General features: G+C 43.0%; 1 pseudogene; it reads left to right on the plus strand.

Annotated features, from left to right (window-relative positions):
* Positions 1 to 134: 134 nt before the first annotated feature.
* Positions 135 to 21,111, plus strand: part of LOC131224306 (taxadiene 5-alpha hydroxylase-like) — a 95,915-nt pseudogene continuing 74,938 nt past the window's right edge.

Consider the following 21,111-nt stretch of genomic DNA (forward strand, 5'->3'; position numbering starts at 1 on the left):
ATGTTTACAGACTGAATAAAACAATGACCAAATTCACTAGTGTGATATAAATCAGGCTATCCTACATTGGTAATGAATGAATTACAGCATATTCTATTCTTTGGTGATCTGAAACACTGATACCAACGACCTTTGTTTCGACCAGACCTGTAGACCATTTTGTATCATCCAGTCACAATCAGATGATTCTTCTCAAACCCAACTGAATCTTGACCTCTCTACTATAGAAATTGATTCTCCATCCAAATGAAGAGGACAAGCTGATTTATGATTCCCATGCCGGCCTCATTTGGGGTGTTGAATCAATCCAAACATCTTCACTACAAATGTAGACTAAGATTGTATTAACTCTACAATAACTCCCCCACTCTCCTTCCGAGTCTCCTATTGAATTGGGCTTCCCCAGTCCTTTGATACAGGGAGGAGAAATTAGATCCTTTTGGCACCTGAAATGGATGCTATCTTCACCAGCCTTGTACAAGCCTCACCTAATGTCCAAAGCATATTTCTTGCTGTCGTCCTAGTGATATTAGTTATTTTTGGAGGGTATTTCAAATTCAAAATTTCCTACTTGAACAGGAAAAAGCTGCCTCCTGGGTCATTAGGATTCCCGTTCATCGGAGAAACTATAAGCTTTATGAGGGCTTAGAAGCTTAGAAGCAAAACAAGAACTGGGAATGGGTAGAGAGTCGGGTGGCTAAGTATGGACCGGTCTTCAAGACCTCGATCTTAGGCTCTCCAGTGGTTCATATTATTGGTCAAGCCGGTAACAGGTTCATCTTCAATGCCAAGGACGACACCATCAGAAGCAATCAGCCTGCCATGGTTGTATCTATCTTGGGTAAACATAGCATTTTTTAACTTGCACGAAACAGGCATAAACTAGTCAGGGGTGGAATGCTTACTTTCTTGAAGCCAGAAAGCCTGCAAAGGATTGTTGGGGAGATGGGCTCTCTGGTAAAGCAACATTTGTTACAGGTATGGACTCTAGTCATTGCTATTGTAATGATCATGGTACCTCAAGACATTTAGATAGTTTGTGACATGAACAAATTACTCTAGGGTTTTCTACTTCAAAAAATCTCAAGTAATTCCCGTGTCATCATATTTCCTTGACTAATTGTTATTTTTGGGAGGTGTTTTTGTAGGGATGAATTGACCAAAATGCTCCCTTTATTTCATTCCTTTAAAAAGTGGTAATATTGAGAATTGTTGGACCCACATGGTATCTATATGACATTCAATCCATCCAACAAACCAAGAGAATGATTAGACAAACATAAAATATGAACGATTCAATCATAAAAGTGAGCCACACCATAAAAAAATGTACGTCACCCAAAAACATCCAAATTCAAGTGCAGCCCAGAGGAATTTTGGGGCAAAAATCCCATTATAATGCTACCATCGGGATGTTTGGAAAACGGTACAAGTGGAAATTGCACTCTATTTAAACACGACCTACTTCAATTGGAAAATGGCATTTTTCTAGGATGTGTGAAAATTTGTCAAACCAGCTGAAATGGCAAGAGAGCTCCATTCTGTTTTTTTCTTTTTTTCTTTTTTTTTTTTTTTAAAGCACAATTGTCTAACAGGATTTGAAGCACCTGATGGTGAATCCCTCAACGGATAGTTTGAATGCATGGAATCGTAAGGCATGAGATGACCTTTCTTGAATATCTGAATTATGGAATTGAGATTCCATATAATCATGAGTTTATATTTGGCTCGAAGAGGAGGAAAGACAGCAGAGGTTATGACCTTCTAAGAAGGAAATATATGTTGTGGAAAAATCAAACTATCTTTTATGAAAGAAAGAGAATTTTTCGTTTCTGGAGGAAAGTCTTTCCAGAGAGAAACTGCTTCCAGATATCTCCGTGCATCTAAATGCGAGAAACTTCCTCATTTATGGAAACTCTTTCCACTAGTTATTGTTTCTGCGGAGCCAAATCACATTGAAGATGCATTAAAGCGATCATGTATTGATGTAGAGCACATTGCGGACACTTTCATGTCCAAGATGGATCAAAGAAGGCCCGATGGAAGGTGGAAGCGATCATGACCGTAAGAACCTTAAAACAAGCATATCTCACAAATTGGAATGAGTTACTTGACATACCATGTATGATTTTGGGTATGAGAAATACTTTAGCCAACCAACCCGCTACACCGGTTTGCCCCCCGCTGAATTTGCGAGATTCCATAGATCGATGGTTGAAAATCCATTTTATTTCTGTTTTACTATTTATAATAAGTTTTGGTTCAATCATAACTTTTGATCCATTGAGTTTTAGGAGTTGTGCCTAACATGAAAAGGTCTTAGAAAAATTAGGAGAAAAATGTGGTTAGGCTAACTTGGACACTAACTATTTTTGGCCGAAAACCATGAAGTCTAGTGGAAATCATGACTGTCTATAAATAGTAAGTCACAATTTTAGAGAGTTTGAGTTGGAGTTTGATTCTGAAACTTCTTTCCAGATTTGGTATTACTATTTAAAGGGTTGTACGTTTTTATCATCAACTAATTTATTTTCAATTTTATTAGAATTTATTTCTATCTCTCCTTGAGCATTCGAGGAATCTCTGTGAGGAGTGAGAAGCTCCATGGATTTGAAGTAAATTATCCTTGAGGAAGACGGTGTTCAACCTCATCATGTCCATCCCTGCGTCACATATGGATAGATTTCTTCATAAGTGTAAAATGTTCATGTTTTGCATCGCCCAAGATTGTATGAGCCACTTCTCAACTGGATTCTCTCTCCAAAAATGTGTCCATTTTTGCTTTCCTAGCTAAAACAAAGAGCGTTGTTACATGAAAAACTTTCCTTTATAGGAACTTCTTTCCATGATTCTTGCATGCATCCAAACAAACCCTTCATCACAATCTTATGCATAAATGGCTCAGGATAGTCTATGCTAACAAAGAAAGAATACATCTCGTTACTAATATCCAAGACATTAGTGCCTCGGTAGATGTCCAGGAGAGAGAAAAAAAATATGGCATGATTGCAACAAACAAGGGTAAGAACCTTTAGGGCCTTTATGAATTTTCAATTCAGTGGTAAATACCCAGTAAATGGGTAATAATTATTTCCCCAGCATTTATAGCACTATTCCCAATGCTTGATTTGATGGGCTACTCTTTAGACACAAAAACCGAGAAAGCCACAAAATAATTGTGGGTCCCACCATGATGCATGTTGATTATCTACATCGTTTATCCATTATGCCAGCTGAATTTATGGCATGAGCCAAAAAATGAGGCATATCCACATCTCAAGTGGACCACGCCATGGGAATAAGGAAATTGTACACTTACTGTTAAAAATCTCTTGGGGCCACTATTTCTTTTGTTGTGAGCCACTTGAGTGTTGGATTTGCCTCATTTTTTGGATTATGCCTCAAAATATTTTGGTAAAACGGATGGACGCAATGGATATATAATACACATCACATTGGGGTCCACGAATTTAAATTAACTCTTTTGAACCGGTTTCTAAGGCAGAAATTCATTTGATAATCAAACATGTGAAATGGTAATAATTACCCATTTACGGGGGTAATTACATGGGCTCTCAGAAATCAAACAGGCCCTTACAGCTCCGTACTTGACCTAGAGCTGCTATGAGCCACTCCCGTCAAATGATGCAAAAGACTAAAACATTCTCTTTCAATTTTCTTTTTCCGAAGTTGAATTGGCCTGTAGAGGTTAGAACTAGGTTTAACTTACAATCAATGTGTTGAGCTCGTCTTCCTTGGTTGGCAGGGAGTTTTATCTGATTTGATTATGGAATTTGAATTTTTAGATAAGGGTTCGATTCAGATATCTAGGGGTGTCAATGGCCTAAGTTGGCCTGTTGGGCTTTCGGGCCTGGTCCACCTTGGGCTAGACTTGGATTGGAGTATAAGCCCGAGGTCCAGGTTCGGACTTAAAAATCGAACCTGTTTCTAAATCAGGTGGGCTTGGATGTAGATATCTGACGCCTCTCTCTCTCTCTCTCTCTCTCTCTCTCTCTCTCTCTCTTCCGAAATAGCTGTTTCCTCCTATCTTTCTCCCTTTCAAAGTCAACTCCAAAAGCTTTTCTTTTCCCTCAAATTTAGAAAAAAAAAAAAAAAATTTCATTTCAAATCTCCCTCCAATTCACAAAAAAAATCATCTCCCATTCAATCCCAATTACCGGCTTGGGCGAAGCCCTGTATAAACATGCTGGGTCGGGCTTGGCAGGGCTTGGCCCGGCCCAAACCCAACTCGTTGACACCCCTACACATCACCTTCTCTTTGTTTATTAATTCAAACGTGTGATTCAACATTTTGAACTTGGGTTACTTCAGTTGGTATCAGTGACAGATTTATGTGAACCGGCAAACAGATATTGTCTTAACTTTCTATTATGGTATTTTGAAAATTATTTTCACACAACGAAAAAAAGCTCATGTGACGAAAGGGCTCACCAATGATCCGAGTGTATCGGCACATGTTTGATACAGACCGTTTGCTGGGTTTGAGCTAGTTTTAATGATTCATTATGAAAAAAAAAACATATTTATCAGAGGATGCAAACCTTTTAATCATTGGCCTTTTCACAGGCGCATCACATCAAAATTGTTACCTGGAGACAAGTTATCGGAAGCTGACTCTATATTCGACCCCAAAACATTGATTGGATGGAAAAGTTCCTCCGATCTATGTGACATTTCCATGGCAGCCTATGAAAAGTTGGCCAGACCCAATGAACTATCCATTATCAATGGTTCAAGCCCCTGGCTCAATGGTCGGCATGGCAGGTTTCAAATTCGAGGTCTCGGATTCAAGCCCACGTATCCGTTTAAAAAACACAAAAGAAAAGAAAAGCATCGGGGAATATTAGGAGGGTCGTTGCACCTTAGGACCAACACTGAAATGAAATCACCCCTGAAAGTAAATATCTTCTCAAAGAAATTTAAAGATGGGTTTACTAACATTCCAGCTTTCACCGGACATTAGCAACGTCCCCAACCTTCTGAATGACACGTATAATGTGTTTGGTGTGAAAGTGTGACCCAGATGTGAATTAAACAAGCACGGAGATAGAAAAGTCAAACATGCATAGATAACACAATGATTTAGTGAAAAAACCATTGCAGGAAAAAATCATGACACAAAGTGAGAAGAAATCTACTATGAAAATGAAATTACAAGAGATGCAACTAACTTACATGTATACCTTATATTCCCTTTCTCCAAACCCGAGCTTTCTTTAGAATGGGTTTCTAATCACCTTGTATTACCCTAATCTTGTATTACACCCGTTTATATAACTTAGATCCGGAATAAAAAACAAAACTTTTAATACCTTGAAAATCGGGGGTCAAGTAGAAGTCCAACTCCCGAGTTCCAACACATCACTTATGCAACATATTTAATGATGATTAAATGTTGTCTGTATTAGTACATAAAACATGAATAAGATTGAGCCAAATCAGCAAAACATAATCCAGGGACAGTTGTAATACGCAAGCGGAAGACTGAAACGAATATGTATAACGTTATAACTCAGTATAGGTCCTCAAAGTATGTATGCATTGCCAGGTCAATAATTACATGTACTGTTTCAAATTACAAAATGTCAAAATGTAATAGTCTACTACAAGTATAACCCTGAAGCCCTGCCGATCAGAACGGTCTATGCAAACCTGCCTGAATACTGCATATAAGAGAAGGCATCCTCATCGTCTACGAAGTCCGCCTCAACAGTCGGGTCTCCATTTGCACCTAAGATAGAGTCTGGTTGGTGTGTACAACACCGTCCCGTAACGTAAGAGTGAGTGATCAACTCAGTGGAACAATAAAGCAAAGGTTAACATGTTATCAATTCAGTCAAGCAGTAATGATAAGGCAATACAATCAAACATTCCTAAGTACTCTGGTTAATGAAAGAATGGTATGTATAAATGATGCATGCCCTCACCTACACTCCCTCTGCGATCTTCATCTAACGGTCGTGCATGTCAGTCACTTCCTCAGTGCTCTACCCAACGCCAAACGGCACATGTAGTGCGGTGCATGAACATGATTACCGAGTTTTTATTAGTCTTTTTCATACAGCAGGATTGGGAAGCTAAGGTACCTCCCTTATATTAATTCCCAAACAATGATCCATTCTAGGGTCGTTAATCCTTGTAAACCTCATACGATGATACGGTTCTAGGTCGCTGCAAAGGGCTCGTCACCTTATCAGTGCAGGCCTAGTGTACTCCTCTTGCTACGTAAGGGCTCGTCGCCTCTACGCAGCCTTAGTATACGCTCGAGGTCACTACAAAGGGCTCGTCCCCTTATCAGTGTAGGCCGACAACTCGAATACAGTGTCCCATACTACCGTATTCAGCTCACGAGTCTGGGTTGCTCACTGGTCACTACGGGGAGGCTCGTCACTCCAGCGTAGGCCGACAGCTCGACCACGGTATCCCATACCACCATGCCCGGCTCATGAGTCTTAGCGGATCGAGGTACCAAGGTTTAAAAGGGTTTTCACTGGTGAGTTTGGTGCCTTAGATTCAAGCAGTAGCGTCCATACATGGTGAACATACATCGGGTTAATCGGGTTACTTGACGAGCTCGACTAGTACGAGTGCACGTTGAGTTGATCGACATGAAGTGCGTAAGCATTCCGTGTGGCCTAACTATTGTCGACATCCTAAGTACGGCTCGGATTCATCGATCACGTCCTATGTGGCGAGACAACTTCAGCCACCAAATCAGAACCTGTTACCGATTGCCTGGACTATTCCGTAGTCCCAAACACATTCAATCATAGAGTTAATCATACATGCTAATCAGAACAGTAATGGATCAACAATTCCAATCATACCAGCATGTGAGCATTTGATGGATTTCAACTTAAATACGAATTCACACATATGCAGTGTATAAGTAAAACAGACAATGAATATAAGTTACATGGAGGAAATTATACACATCGTTAAGGTAGTTGAGAATCTCTTCTCAACGCCCATATAAAGTACAATTTATTACACATTTGTTCATTCAGACATTTCTACAAACACTTAGATTACATATTCCAAAATACATGACGTATGTTGGTAATAGCACGTATTAGGGCAAATCCTTTCACTAAGGAATTATTACACATACAACTAGCACAAACACACGACAATTAATCATGGCAAACACACGTTCAAATTTCATACGTATACGATACTTTTTACATATACATGGAATACACTAAACTCAATATAGTTCATATATATCAGAAACGCGAAACAAACATGGCATTTGGCATGTGAAATAGCACCCACATCAGTAATAAACCATTAACCGACATTGAAAGCCTTGAAAACCATAACCTATACGTTTATAGTCCGCACCTTTCGCCGGTAGACTCGTAGCGAACTCAGTTTTAAAGCTAAGTCTTTGTCTACGGCAGATTGACAACCTATAGCATAGATTAGGTTAGCTATTCCATAACTTACACTATCTAAAACCCTAAAACAGATTAGGGTTAGGTTTCCTTACCTAAGAACGGGATTGGTATCGCCCGTATAGTGACACAGGAGTGGTGGCTAAGCACGTGGAGCGTCAGGGAAAGATCCCAACATCTATCTCTCACACACTCTCTCTTTCTTCCTCACTTTCTTCTTCTCTTTTCTCTCTTCTTTCCCTTAGGGTTTGGAAAATTCGTATGGCATATGAGAGAGAGTGTTTAAGGTCCTTATATAGGCCCAGGTTTGATGGAAATGGCCCTAGGGCCAAGGTATACTTAGGTTATATCCAAATACAGACTGTTCTGGTCCAACAGAACACTTCTGGTGGCCCCTTTTCCATGTGCCGTCGGACTTAAGCTCCCTGACCATCGATCTAAGTCAGGCTGAGTTTTCGTTCCGATCGGGTTTACAAATCAGCCGTGGTGGACCAGTTTCAGTTCAACAGTCACGGTCACTCGATCAGGGTCACAAACACACCGACATGTGTGAGACATTTCTCCTGATCCGAGGGTGTATTTGGGTCAGATTCTAATGGTCTGAATCCTTATATTTGACCCACAAGCGACACGACTCAGATTACTTAAATTTAAATTTTTATTTCTAAATATTTTTATGTTTCTCACACTCTTCGCTCCGGGCTCAAGTTGTGCATTTCTAGACACAATTAAGACTTGATTTCTGAGGGAGTTGTCAAGTCCAATAATGCGGTCATAACAGTATAGTTTTGCAGTCATCGGACTTTCGACGTGCGGTCTAGGTCCGATACGGAGTTTCGGTGTGCTCCCGAGAGCAATGGGTTTAAGGATGGATTCTAGATTTCAGGGTAATGTAGCGTCAATGATTCTACACATTTCGGGTCTTGCAGATCATATTTAAAGTGATTAGTACTAATTTCACAAGCACTCTAGTTTAACGCTTGCTAATATTAACCTAATTTTCTAAAGGTTTTGATCCTGGGTAATTTTTGCCTAAGGTGGTACTCGGGTCCTTGTACGGATTTTTTCGAGACATTATAATCTACCCCCCTTAAAGAAAAATTTCATCCTCGAAATTAGTACCTTTTCGTACTTCGCGAGAATTTAATGGTATTTCTTTCGAACCTCGGCTTCTGTCTCCCAAGTAGCCTCTTCTTCAGTGTGATGCGTCCATAGCACTTTCACAAGTGGAATAACTTTGCTACGCAACACCTATTCCTTCCTGTTTAGGATACGCATTGGTCGCAGTACATAAGTAGCGTCCTCGCTCAACTGTACCTGCTCCCATTTGATAATGTGGGAAGGATCGGAAACGTATTTCTTCAGTATAGAAACATGAAATACGTTATGCATGCCTGCAAGTGGTGTGGGCAAAGCAAGGCGGTACGCTACTGCCCCTACTCGATCAAGTATTTGGAATGAGCCAATGAATCGAGGCGTAAGCTTCCCCTTCTTGCCAAATCGAAGGACTCCCTTCATAGGGAAAACTTTGAGGAACACATGGTCTCAGACCTCGAACTCTAGCGGTCGCCATCTCGTCTCGGCGTAGCTCTTCTGTCTGCTCTGCGCTCTCAGAAGTCGGCGCCTGATAATGTCAACTTTCTTTGAAGTTGCCTGAACTAACTCCGGGCCAATCAAGCTCTTCTCGTCAACCTCTGCCCAGTAATGCAACACTCTGCACGGACGCCCATACAGTGCCTCTTAAGGAGCCATGCCAATACTTGCCTGGAAGTTATTGTTATAGGTAAACTCTGCATAAGGAAGACAGTCATCCCAACTGTCCTTGAAATCCAGTACACAGGCTCGCAGCATATCTTCCAGAATCTAATTCACCCATTCCGTCTGCCCGTCCGTCTGTGGATGGAATGCGGTACTGAACTTCAACTTTACACCCATCGCTTCCTAGATGCGAGTCCAGAATATAGATGTAAATCGCGTGTCTCGGTCCGACACGATCTCCAAAGGAACCCATGCAGACGTATGATCTCCTTGATGTATAGCCTGGCCAACTCATCTGCAGAGTTCGAAACTCTGACAGGGAGAAAATGAGCCGATTTCGTCAACCGGTCCATAATCACCCATATGGAATTATAACCCTTCCTCGTCTTCGGTAGACTTGATATGAAATCCATAGAGATGAAGTCCCACTTCCATTTTGCTATGGGCATGGGCCGAAGTAGTCCACGAGGTCGGCGATGCTCTGCCTTGACCTGCTGGCATGTGAGATAACGGGATACATAATCTGCTATGTGAGCCTTCATATTGTCCCACCAGTATGACCTCTTCATGTCACGATACATCTTCATACTGCCTGGATACATAGCCATTCGAGAATCATGAGCGGCCTCAAGAACTTCCTTCCTCAAGTCAGGGAGGTTCGGGACGCATAGGCGGCCATGGTAACGTAAGCCCCCATCTGTACTAACTCTCCACTCTGAGTCCTCATCTGCACTAACCTGCCCTCTCATCTTCGCCAACAGCTCATTGTCTGCCTGAGCTGCGATAATCCTGTCATCAATGAGGGGCGGTACTCGAATATGTGCGATGCCCTCATACGGCTCCTCCATCATGAGTTTCTGCTCAAAGTCTCGCACAAACTCTACCATGTCCCACTCTGTTATCATCAACGGAGCCGCAAATGCCAATGCCTTCTTACGGCTCAGTATGTCTACCAAAAGGTTGGCCTTACCGAGATGGTAAGAGACCTCGAACTTGAAGTCCTTCAGTGTCTCTATCCATCGCCGCTGCCTCATATTCAGGTCCCGCTGAGTGAATATATATCCGAGGCTCCTATGGCCGCAAAAGAGCTCGAACTCCTCTCCGTAGAGGTAATGCCTCCAGATTTTCAAGGCAAACATGACGGCAACTAACTCCAGGTCATGCGTAGGGTAGTTTTCCTCGTGTTTCCTCAATTGTCGCGACAGATAAGCGATAACCCTGTCCTTCTGCATCAAAACACCGCCCAAACCGACGCGAGACGCGTCCGTGTATATCGTATACTTGACCCCTTGCTCTAGCAATACTAGCACAGGGGCGGATGTTAGCTTATCTTTCAACTCTTGAAAGGCTACTTCTGCCTTTTCATTCCATGCGAACTTCAGATCTTTTCGTGTCAACTGAGACAAAGGTCTAACTATTTTCGAGAAATCCTGAATGAATCGTTGATAGCAACCTACCAGACCAATGAAACTCCTCACTTCAGTAACTGAACCGGGCTGCTTCCAGTCCTGAACTGCGGCTACCTTAGCAAGGTCCATAGCTATCCTTTCTCTGGACACCACCTGTCCCAGGAACTTGACTTCTTCTTTCCAAAAGTTGCACTTTTTGTACTGTGCAAACAACTGGTTCTTCCTCAGAGTATCCAAGACTGCTCGTAGGTGTTCCTCGTGCTCTTCCCGACTCTTGGAATATATCAGGATGTCATCAATAAACACGATGACAAATTGGAAAAGGAATGGCCGAAATACCCTGTTCATCAAGTCCATGAACACGGGTGGTGCGTTCGTAAGGCCGAACGACATTATGAGAAACTCATAGTGTCCAAAATTGGTCTTGAAGGCCGTCTTCTGCACGTCCTCATCCCTGACGCGCAACTGGTGGTACCCCGAGTATAAGTCAATCTTCGAGAAATACCTTGCCCCCTTCAACTGATCGAACAGATCGTCTATCCTGGGCAAGGGATACTTGTTCTTTACCGTCACTTGGTTCAATCTACGATAATCAATACACAATCGCAGAGATCCATCCTTCTTCTTTACAAACAACACGGGCGCTCCTTATGGAGACACGCTGGGTCGTATAAAGCTCGCATCCAACAGATCATCGATTTGTTTCCTCAGCTCCTCCATCTCGCACGGAGCTATGCGATAGGTCGGAAGAGATACAGGCATCGTACCAGGCACTAGGTCGATGGTAAAATCAATTTCACGCTGAGGGGGTAGTCCAGGTATCTTCCTGAACATGTCTGAGAACTTTGGACCACAGGAGTGTCCTCTAGCACTGGACCATAATGTCCTCCAGCATGAAAGCATAACAATCAATGCGATAGGGCTAACTGACCTGTACTGGGAATGTAAAGGTCGTGCCCTCTGGTCAATAGGCTGTCACCACCCAGTATCGTAGTCGATTTCTGCCTTTACCTCTGTGAGCCAATCCATCCCGAGAATGACATCATAATGATGTAATAGGGTGACAATTAAGTCGAGGAGCACTGTCCCGCTCCCTACATCTATCGAACATCCCTTACAGATCTTGGTAGCATCGGAGAAAGTTCCTGTGGCGGTAAGGATTCTCACCCCAACCATATGACTAGTTTCCAACCCTAGCCGCTTTACTGCTGCGCATGATATGATAGAGACAGTGGACCCAGTGTCCACTAATAAAAAGACTGGAGTACCTTGGATATGTGCTGTAACATTAAAAGCCATAGGTGGCGTAGGTGCTGCCTCTAATGCTTCAGCTGTAAGTGAGTGCACTCGAGCCTGCTAAAAACGGTTGGGCTGAGGTGCCATAGGCCGTTGAGGCGGCCTAGATCGAGGTATGGGTGGCCTGAATGATGGATGAGTTGGTGCCGTGCATAGAGGTGGTGGCGATATAACCTGGGGAAGCGGACGGTTGACCCTCTAGGGCAGTTTGAAGCCACTATCCCTCATCCCGGTGAAACAGTTCACCTATGTGTGGCCTGGCCTCGCCTCTTACAGTAGGCACACCACATGTCAGGTCCCCTTACAGGGGCAGGTGAAGCCGTCGGCCTCGGTGGTGAATCTGCCCGTGGCCTCTTCCCGAGGAATGGTCTGCTCTGAATCTCAGGTCGCGGCCTAGGAGCCATCGGTGCTCGCATACGGGACTGCCTATCCCCATCTTGCTCAGCCCTCATGGACATGCTCACTAGCTCAGAATAGCTAGGTATGCTAGCGCAGCACATCTTCGACCGAATATCTAATCGCAAGCCCTCAGAAAAATGCCGCATACACATTAGCTCATCTGCCAGAATCAACGGGGCGTACCTGCCTAACTCTGTAAACCTGTTCTCGTACTCTGCCACCGACATCCCTCCCTGTTTAAGGCGAAGGAACTCACTCTCCTTCTTGTGGTGATAAGTGATGAGATAGTATTTCTCATGGAAACAGGTCTCAAAATCTGCCCACGACCATACATGTCCAACCGCAACAGTACGGAGGACACTATCCCATCATAAGCTGGCCTCCTTCTTGAATATGAAGGTGACCAACTCCACCTGCTCAGGATCTGTGCAGCGCAGCGGCTTTAGCATCTTAGAGATGTGGTTAAGCCAATACTATGCCTCCTCAGGTCTGTGAGTACCCGTAAAGGTAGGGGGCCGTAAGCGCTGGAATCGTTCAAAATGGCCGCTGACACCTGCATTCCCAGCAGGGGGTGTGAATGGAGTAGGCGAAGCTACACCCATGCCCTGGGTAAAAATCCCCGCCATGGTGGCCAAAAACTGTTGCTGCTGTTGTGCCTGCTGCTGCTGCTGTATCTACTGTTGCTGCATTAATAACATCATCTGCTCCAACCTATCAGTAGGGGGAGCCGACAGAGGTACAGATGGCGTCGAGGAGGACGCACGGTTCTGCTCTGGAACTGGTGGCACAATAGGTGTAGGCCCATTGGTGGGGCCAGTGGCTGGCTGAGAGTTCGGCATGGTGTCAGTGGGAGAAGGGCCCGAACTGGGGTCCGTATGACTATCTCTTAGGGGAGGTGCCCTGTTAAACGAATCGCCAAGCGTGAGATGTGCCGTACTCCGTGTGGTCTTAGGTGGCATTCCCTATATATAACATAGGGTGCAACCCAGGTCAGATTCAGTATGCCCACAACCTCAATCACATAGCATTTACACATAGTTTAAAGAAACTTCATGCATTTCATTTACCAAAATTGTCACAATTACATGAGATATGTCATAACATGAATCATGATAGGAAACGCATATGAGCCAATACAAGTAAAGCTGCAAACATTAAGACAACTAACAAACACAAACACACTATTTACCTACGATACTACTAAGCTCTTAAACATTGAAACACAGACATTCTAAGACAACAACGAATAAAACTACAGGACAACAACATGGATGACTAGACATCTGAGTCTGGCGACAGGGGAGGGGCGCCTTTATCCTGCAGACAATATAGGATAGTTTTCAAGGTGCGGGTCACCTTCTTAAACTTGTGCTTCACAAGGGCTCGGACATCAATAATCTCCTGTCGTAAGGCAGCCTCGCCCTCCTCAAGTCAAGCCAAACGGGCTTCCCTAGCAGCCCGATCAGGGTCATGCTCCGTTGCCGTAGGTGGGGAGCTCTCATCCGTGTCCTGAGCCTCCACTTCTTCCTCCTGTTCTTCTTCTATCTCCTCTCTTCTTTCCTCCTCGCTATCATACTCTTCACTAGCCATCTTGTCCTCACTCTCATCGAGGCGGGCTTGTTGCTGCCATGGCCCAATTTCTATTTGGTTGAGAGTAGCCTTGTTGATGTAATGGGTCAGCACCGGCACTTCCGCCCCAAGTCTATAGCCAAACTCCCGCGCGATCTTGCATATGAGTCAACCGAATGGGAGCGAATCAGACGCTCTAGTAGAGCGTGCGGTAAAAATGATCTACCGCAGAACGTGCGTAGGCACGCATAACTTCTCTTCCTGCCCTGCTTGGTACAGGAAATCTACCATCAAACGGGTGCACTCGCTGCGGTTGCTCCACCTAGGGTACACGTTGTACGTGAAGATATGGTGGAGCAGGCGGAAGTCATTAGTCATGTTAGTTGCTAGGAGACTGTTGTTCGGATTCCAACGAGCCAGTTGTCCACAAAGGAATCGCGTGTGGCGATTCCTTTCACGTACACTCTTCGAATTCTTCTCGCTTATATGCACTTGGCCAAGTGGCATCTTCATAACCCGAGCTATCAGCCCAGCATCAATTGTGGCCTCCCGATCTCTACCAACAGGGATCTTGAACTGTAAGGGATCCAACGTCGGCTCTCGAATGTGGGCGTAGAAGGCTCGGACTGTGCCCACATTTGCGCGGTACTCAACCTCGAACACAGGACCCCACCCGGCTTCGACCAGGCGGTCCATCACCAGATATTGCCTGAAGAGCTTCTCATCCACATGAGCTTCAAAGAGGACCCTACGACCCTAAAATCTCCCATGAGACATATCCGTCAGGCGAATCCTTTCGAGGGGAGCCTGGGGATCAAGCTCCCGCTTGGTCCGTATCTCTCGATCAACATTAGCACTTGTAGCGGCGCCTCTAGGCCTCCTTGAACGAGTAGAGCGACTAGGCCCGGCCTCATCTGTAGGCATCCTCTTCTTCCCCATGAGAGAAAGAAGTGTGGAAATCGAGAAAATGGCCGTCACAATCTCGAACAAGGCCATGGAAAAGAGAAGATAAATGGAAAAAGGAGGGGTTGTTGAACTTAAAGGTATGTGGGACCCAAATGAGGCATTTGTGCTCTCAAATCAAAGGAAAAGAGAGAGATAGGAGAGGGTTTTAGTAGAAAACGGTGGGAGGGTGTATGTGTTGAAGGAGAATGATGAAATGGGTGAATGAAGGAGAGATTTGAGAGAGAACCATAGAGTTTTGAAGAAAAAGGGAAGCTTGGAAGGGTGGATTATGAGGGGAGGGTGGATTATGAGGGGGAGGTGTGTTTGGGGGGTTTAAAACTGACCCAACACATATCAGTGGACCACACAACACCCTAGGGGTGTCGGCCCGAACCGGCCAGGCCCGGTAGCCGGCGAGGTCCTCGCCGGTCTCTGGATAGTCCCGGGAGGGCTCGCCCTTTGGGTGAGGTCCTCCTGCCCCCTAGACCCTAAAAACGTGTGGGACCCACCTTGGGCCCCCCTGGAAATGTTTCGTTTGGCCCCCGACTCCATTTTGAGTCGTTTCGGGTCATTTCGTATAATTTCTGGTGTAACCTGGTATTTTCTCAATTGTTGAAGGCTGAGATTGGGTAAATCATGGTCTAAACTCATCGATTGACAGTTTAGGGATGATCCGAGGTCACCTCAAGCAATCACGAATGTGTACGAATCCGATCTCAATGATCGTTTTCGATAACCTTCGCCAATCAGCGAAACTAGAAATCCTAAGCTTGTCTCTACATTTTTCTTGCACCCACCTAGGTCTAAATGCGTCAGCGTACATCGTGTGACCATAACCCAGGTCTGGTTTAATCCAAATTATGCCCTGATACCAATTTGTAACGCTCTGAAAATCGGGGGTCACGTAGAAGTCCAACTCTCGAGTTCTAACGCATCACTTGTGCAACATATTTAATGATGATTAAATGTTGTCTGTATTAGTGCATAAAACATGAATAAGATTAAGCCAAATCAGCAAAACATAATCTAGGGACAGTTGTAATACACAAGCGGAAGACTGAAACGAATATGTATAACGTTATAACTCAATATATGTCCCCAAAGTATGTATGCATTGCCAGGTCAATAATTACATGTACTATTTCAAATTACAAAATGTTAAAATGTAATAGTCCACTACAAGTATAACCCTTAAGCCCAAATGATCAAAACGGTCTATGCAAACCCACCTGAATACTACATATAAGAGAAGGCATCCTCATCGTCTACGAAGTCCGCCTCCGCCTCAGTAGTCGAGTCTCCATCTGCATCTAAGATAGAGTCTGATTGGTGTGTACAACACCATCCCGTAACATGGGAGTGAGTGATCAACTCAGTGGAATAATAAAGCAAAGCTTAACATGTTATCAATTCAGTCAAGCAGTAATGATAAGGCAATATAATCAAACATTCCTAAGTACTCTGGTTAATGCAAGAATGGTATGTATGAATGATGCATGCCCTCGCCTACACTCCCTCTGCGATCTTCATCTAACGGTCGCGCATGTCAGTCACTTCCTCAGTGCTCTGCCCAACCCCAAACGGCACATGCAGTGCGGTGCATGAACATGATTACGAAGTTCTTATTAGTCCTTTTCATACAGCAGGATTGGGAAGCTAAGGTACCTCCCTTATATCAATTCCCAAACAATGATCCATTCTAGGGTCATCAATCCTAGTAAATCTCATACGATGATACGGTTCTAGGTCGCTGCAAAGGGCTCGTCACCTTATCAGTGCAGGCCTAGTGTACTCCTGTTGCTACGTAAGGGCTCGTCGCCTCTACGTAGTCTTAGTGTACGCTCGAGGTCACTATAAAGGGCTCGTCGCTTTATCAGTGTAAGCCGACAGCTTGAATACAGTGTCCCATACCACCGTATTCGGTTCACGAGTCTGGGTTGCTCACTGGTCACTACGGGGAGGCTTGTCACCCCAGCGTAGGCTGACAGCTCGACCACAGTGTCCCATGCCACCATGCCCGATTCATGAGTCTTAGCGGATCGAGGTACCAAGGTTTAAAAGGATTTTCACTGGTGAGTTTGGTACCTTAGATTCAAGTAGTAGCGTCCATACATGGTGAACATACATCGGGTCAATCGGGTTACCTGATGAGCTTGACTAGTACGAGCACACGTTGAATTGATCGACATGAAGTGCGTAAGCACTCCGTGTGGCTTAACCACTGCCGACATCCCAAGTACGGCTCGGATTCATCCATCACGTCCTATGTGGCGAGACAACCTCAGCCACCAAATCAGAACCTGTTACCGATTGCATGGACTATTTCGTAGTCCCAAATACATTCAATTACAGAGTTAATCATATATGCTATCAGAACAGTAATGGATCAACAATTCCAATCATACCAGCATGTGAGCATTTGATGGATTTCAACTTAAACACGAATTCACACATATGCAGTGTCTAAGTAAAACAGACAATGAATATAAGTTACATGGAGGAAATCATACACATCGTTAAGGTAGTTGAGAATCTCTTCTCAACGCCCATATAAAGTACAATTTATTACACATTTGTTCATTCAGACATTTCTACAAACACTTAGACTACATATTCCAAAATACATGACGTATGTTGGTGATAGCACGTATTAGGACAAATCCTTTCACTAAGGAGTTATTACACATACAACTAGCACAAACGCACAACAATTAATCATGGTAAACACACGTTCAAATTTCATACGTATACGATACTTTCTACATATACATGGAATACACTAAACTCAATATAGTTTATATATATCAGAAACGAGAAACAAACATGGCATTCGGCATGTGAAATAGCACCCACATCAGTAATAAATTATTAACTGACATTGAAAGCCTTGAAAATCATAACCTATACGTTTATAGTCCGCACCTTTCGCCGGTAGACTCGTAGCGAACTCAGTTTTAAAGCTAAGTCTTTGTCTATGGCAGGTTGGCAACCTATAGCATAGATTAGGTTAGCTATTCCATAACTTACACTATCTGAAACCCTAAAATAGATTAGGGTTAGGTTTGCTTACCTAAGAACGGGATTGGTATCGCCCGTATAGCGACACAGGAGTGGTGGCTAAGCACGTGGAGCGTCAGGGAAAGATCCTAACATCTATCTCTCACACTCTCTCTCTTCCTCACTTTCTTCTTCTCTTTTCTCTCTTCTTTCCGTTAGGGTTTGAAAAATTCGTATGGCATATGAGAGAGAGTGTTTAAGGTCCTTATATAGGCCCAGGTGTGATGGAAATGGCCCTAGGGCCAAGGTATACTTAGGTTATATCCAAATACAGACTGTTTCGGTCCAACGGAGCACTTTTGGTGGCCCCTTTTCCACGTGCCATCGGACTTAAGCTCCCTGATCATCGATCTAGGTCAGGCTGTGTTTTCGTTCCGATCGGGTTTATAGATCAGCCGTGGTGGATCAGTTGCAGTTCAACAGTCACGGTCACTCGATCAGGGTCACAAGTACACCGACATGTGTGGGACATTTCTCCTGATCCGAGGGTGTATTTGAGTCAGATTCTGACGGTCTGAATCCTTATATTTGACCCGCAAGTGACACGACTCAGATTACTTAAATTCAAATTTTTCTTTCTAAATATTTTCACATTTCTCACACTCTTCGCTTCGGGCTCAAGTTGTGCATTTCTAGACACAATTAAGACTTGATTTCCAAGGGGGTTGTCAAATCCAGTAATGCGGTCATAACAGTATAGTTTTACGGTCATCGAACTTTCGACGTGCGGTCCAGGTCCGATACGGAGTTTCAGTGTGCTTTCGAAAGCAACCAGGTTTAAGGATGGATTCTAGATTTCAGGGTAATGTAGCGTCAATGATTCTACACGTTTCGGGTTTTGCAGATCATATTTAAAGTGATTAGTACTAATTTCACAAGCACTCTAGTTTAGCGCTTGCTAACATTAACCTAATTTTCTAAAGGTTCTACCTGAGGTGGTACTTGGGTCCTTGTACGGATTTTTTTGAGACGTTACAAAACTACATACATATACTTACGTAGAAGTTGCACAAACTGTCAATAGGACCTTCGATAGGATTGACTCTAATCGAGGTCCGTTGATCGAATCGACCACACTTTCGATCAAATCGAAAGTGTCTAAAATCATCCAGAGAGCAAACTAGTATTTTTGGCTTTTCTCGATCGAATCAAACATGACCAAAACAGTCCAACAAGCAATTGAGGAAAATTCACAATTTCTCGATTGAATTGAACAGGGTGTCATTATATTGAAAATTTAGGTTTAACGTAAATTAAATTTTAATGTAAATTAAATGCATATGATTTCAACAATTTCCACCATGACTTTAATCTCCATGCTCCATTACTCCAAGTTGCTTCCTTCATCTCTAATCATCTCCATCATAACTTCATTATCATTTCTTGTGCATACTCATTCATTAAACTTTTGCTAAGCCTAGATAAGTTGAGCAAAACCTGAAATTCTCTGCAGAAGCAACTTTTGTAATCATGTCGGCCGGATTCATGTTGGTGTAGATCTTCTCAAAAGTAAACTACCTTCCTGAAGCACCTGTTAGATTAAATGATGACGAATATCAATATGTTTAGTACGAGAATGGTATATAAAGTTTTTTGCCAAATTGATAGCAATCTCGTTGTCACAATGCAAAGGCATGACTTCCTATTGAAGCTCGAACTCATTCATCATTCCTTTCAACTAAACACATTCTTTGAATGCCCTTGTCATTGCCATATACTCAACTTCAGTTGTGGAAAGAGCAACCATAGATTAAATCTTCGGCATGCAACTGATCACTCCACATGCTAATACAAACTAGTAATAGGAGTCGACCTTCTATTGTCCACATTCCTTGTGTAATCGAAATCCACATAGCTTATTAGTTTCTCCTTCGATTTTTTGAATGTTAAGATGTAGTCTTTCATACATAACGAACTATCCATTTCACTACCTCCTAGTGTTACTTGCTGAGGTTAGACATGTATATGCTCACAACACCCACTACATGTGAAATATCTGGTCTCGTATAGACCACGGTGTACATTAAACTGTCAACTGTGCTTGATTAGGGCACATAAGACATGTACTATTTTTTCTTATTTAATGTAGGACACTATTCTGAAGAAAGTCAAAAGTGAGCAGCATTGGGAGTGCTAATCAGTGTTGTCTTGTCCACCCTAAACTTAAGTACGACCTTCTCAAGATACTCCTCCTGAGACAACCGCAGCCTCCTCCTTTCCTTATCCCTGTGTAGGTCGATGCTAAGAATCCTCTTTGTAGCCTCCAGATCTTTCATTTCGAAAGTCTTGAATAACTAAGCCTTCAATATGTTGATCTCAAACATTCTTTTATTGGTAATAAGCATATCATCAACATATAATACCAAGATAATGAATTCCCTATCACTCAATGCTATGAAGTAAACACAGTGATCGAATTCACTTTTAGTAAACCATTGGCTTATCGTGAAAGAATCAAACTTTTTGTACCACTGTCTAGGTGACTGTTTCAGACCGTACAACAACTTCTTAAACCTGTAAACCTTATTATCTGACCCTTGTACCTTGAACCCTTTTGGTTACTTCATGTAAATCTGCTATTCTAATTCCACATGTATCAAAGCAATCTTAACATCTAATTGTTCCAGTTCAAGATTGTATTGGACAACTAGTGCCAACACAAATTTGATAGATACCACTTGACCACAGGTGCAAAATCTTGCTAAAGTTGATACCCTCCTTCTGCGCATAACCCTTAACTACCAATCTAGCCTTGTATCCATCCCATTTCTTCCGATAAACCTATAAGTGCTATGGTTTCCTGCTCCTTTAGTTGTCAAATTTTGTGGTGCCAAAAACACAATCTGTGTCTTATGTAGTATGTTGATTTATATGTTCAAGACACTACATTACAATGCTTCAAGTTAAGAACGGTGATCCACTTCAAGAAATGCAAGGTCAAGTACTTTGTCCACTTCTGTAAGCTTCAATGTTCAGAGTTTTTAAAGCTACATCGAAAAGACGAGTGCTTGTTCAAGACTCAAGATAATGTTCAACTCAAGATCAAGAACAACTCAAGAACAACAAATCCAAGCTTTGGAAGATCTCAAGTTCAAGCTACATCATGTAGAGACCTCAAGCTTGATAATCTTCAAAGGTCAACCATCATTTGATGAAATGAAGATTCAATGTCCATACTTCACATTTAAGGTATGAATGACCTTAGATTGACCTTAGGGTATGTCATTTTGTATACATAATTCAAATTGAATCTTTTTATA

Source organism: Magnolia sinica, chromosome 13, assembly GCF_029962835.1.
Source record: "Magnolia sinica isolate HGM2019 chromosome 13, MsV1, whole genome shotgun sequence".
Classification (NCBI taxonomy): Eukaryota; Viridiplantae; Streptophyta; class Magnoliopsida; order Magnoliales; family Magnoliaceae; genus Magnolia; species Magnolia sinica.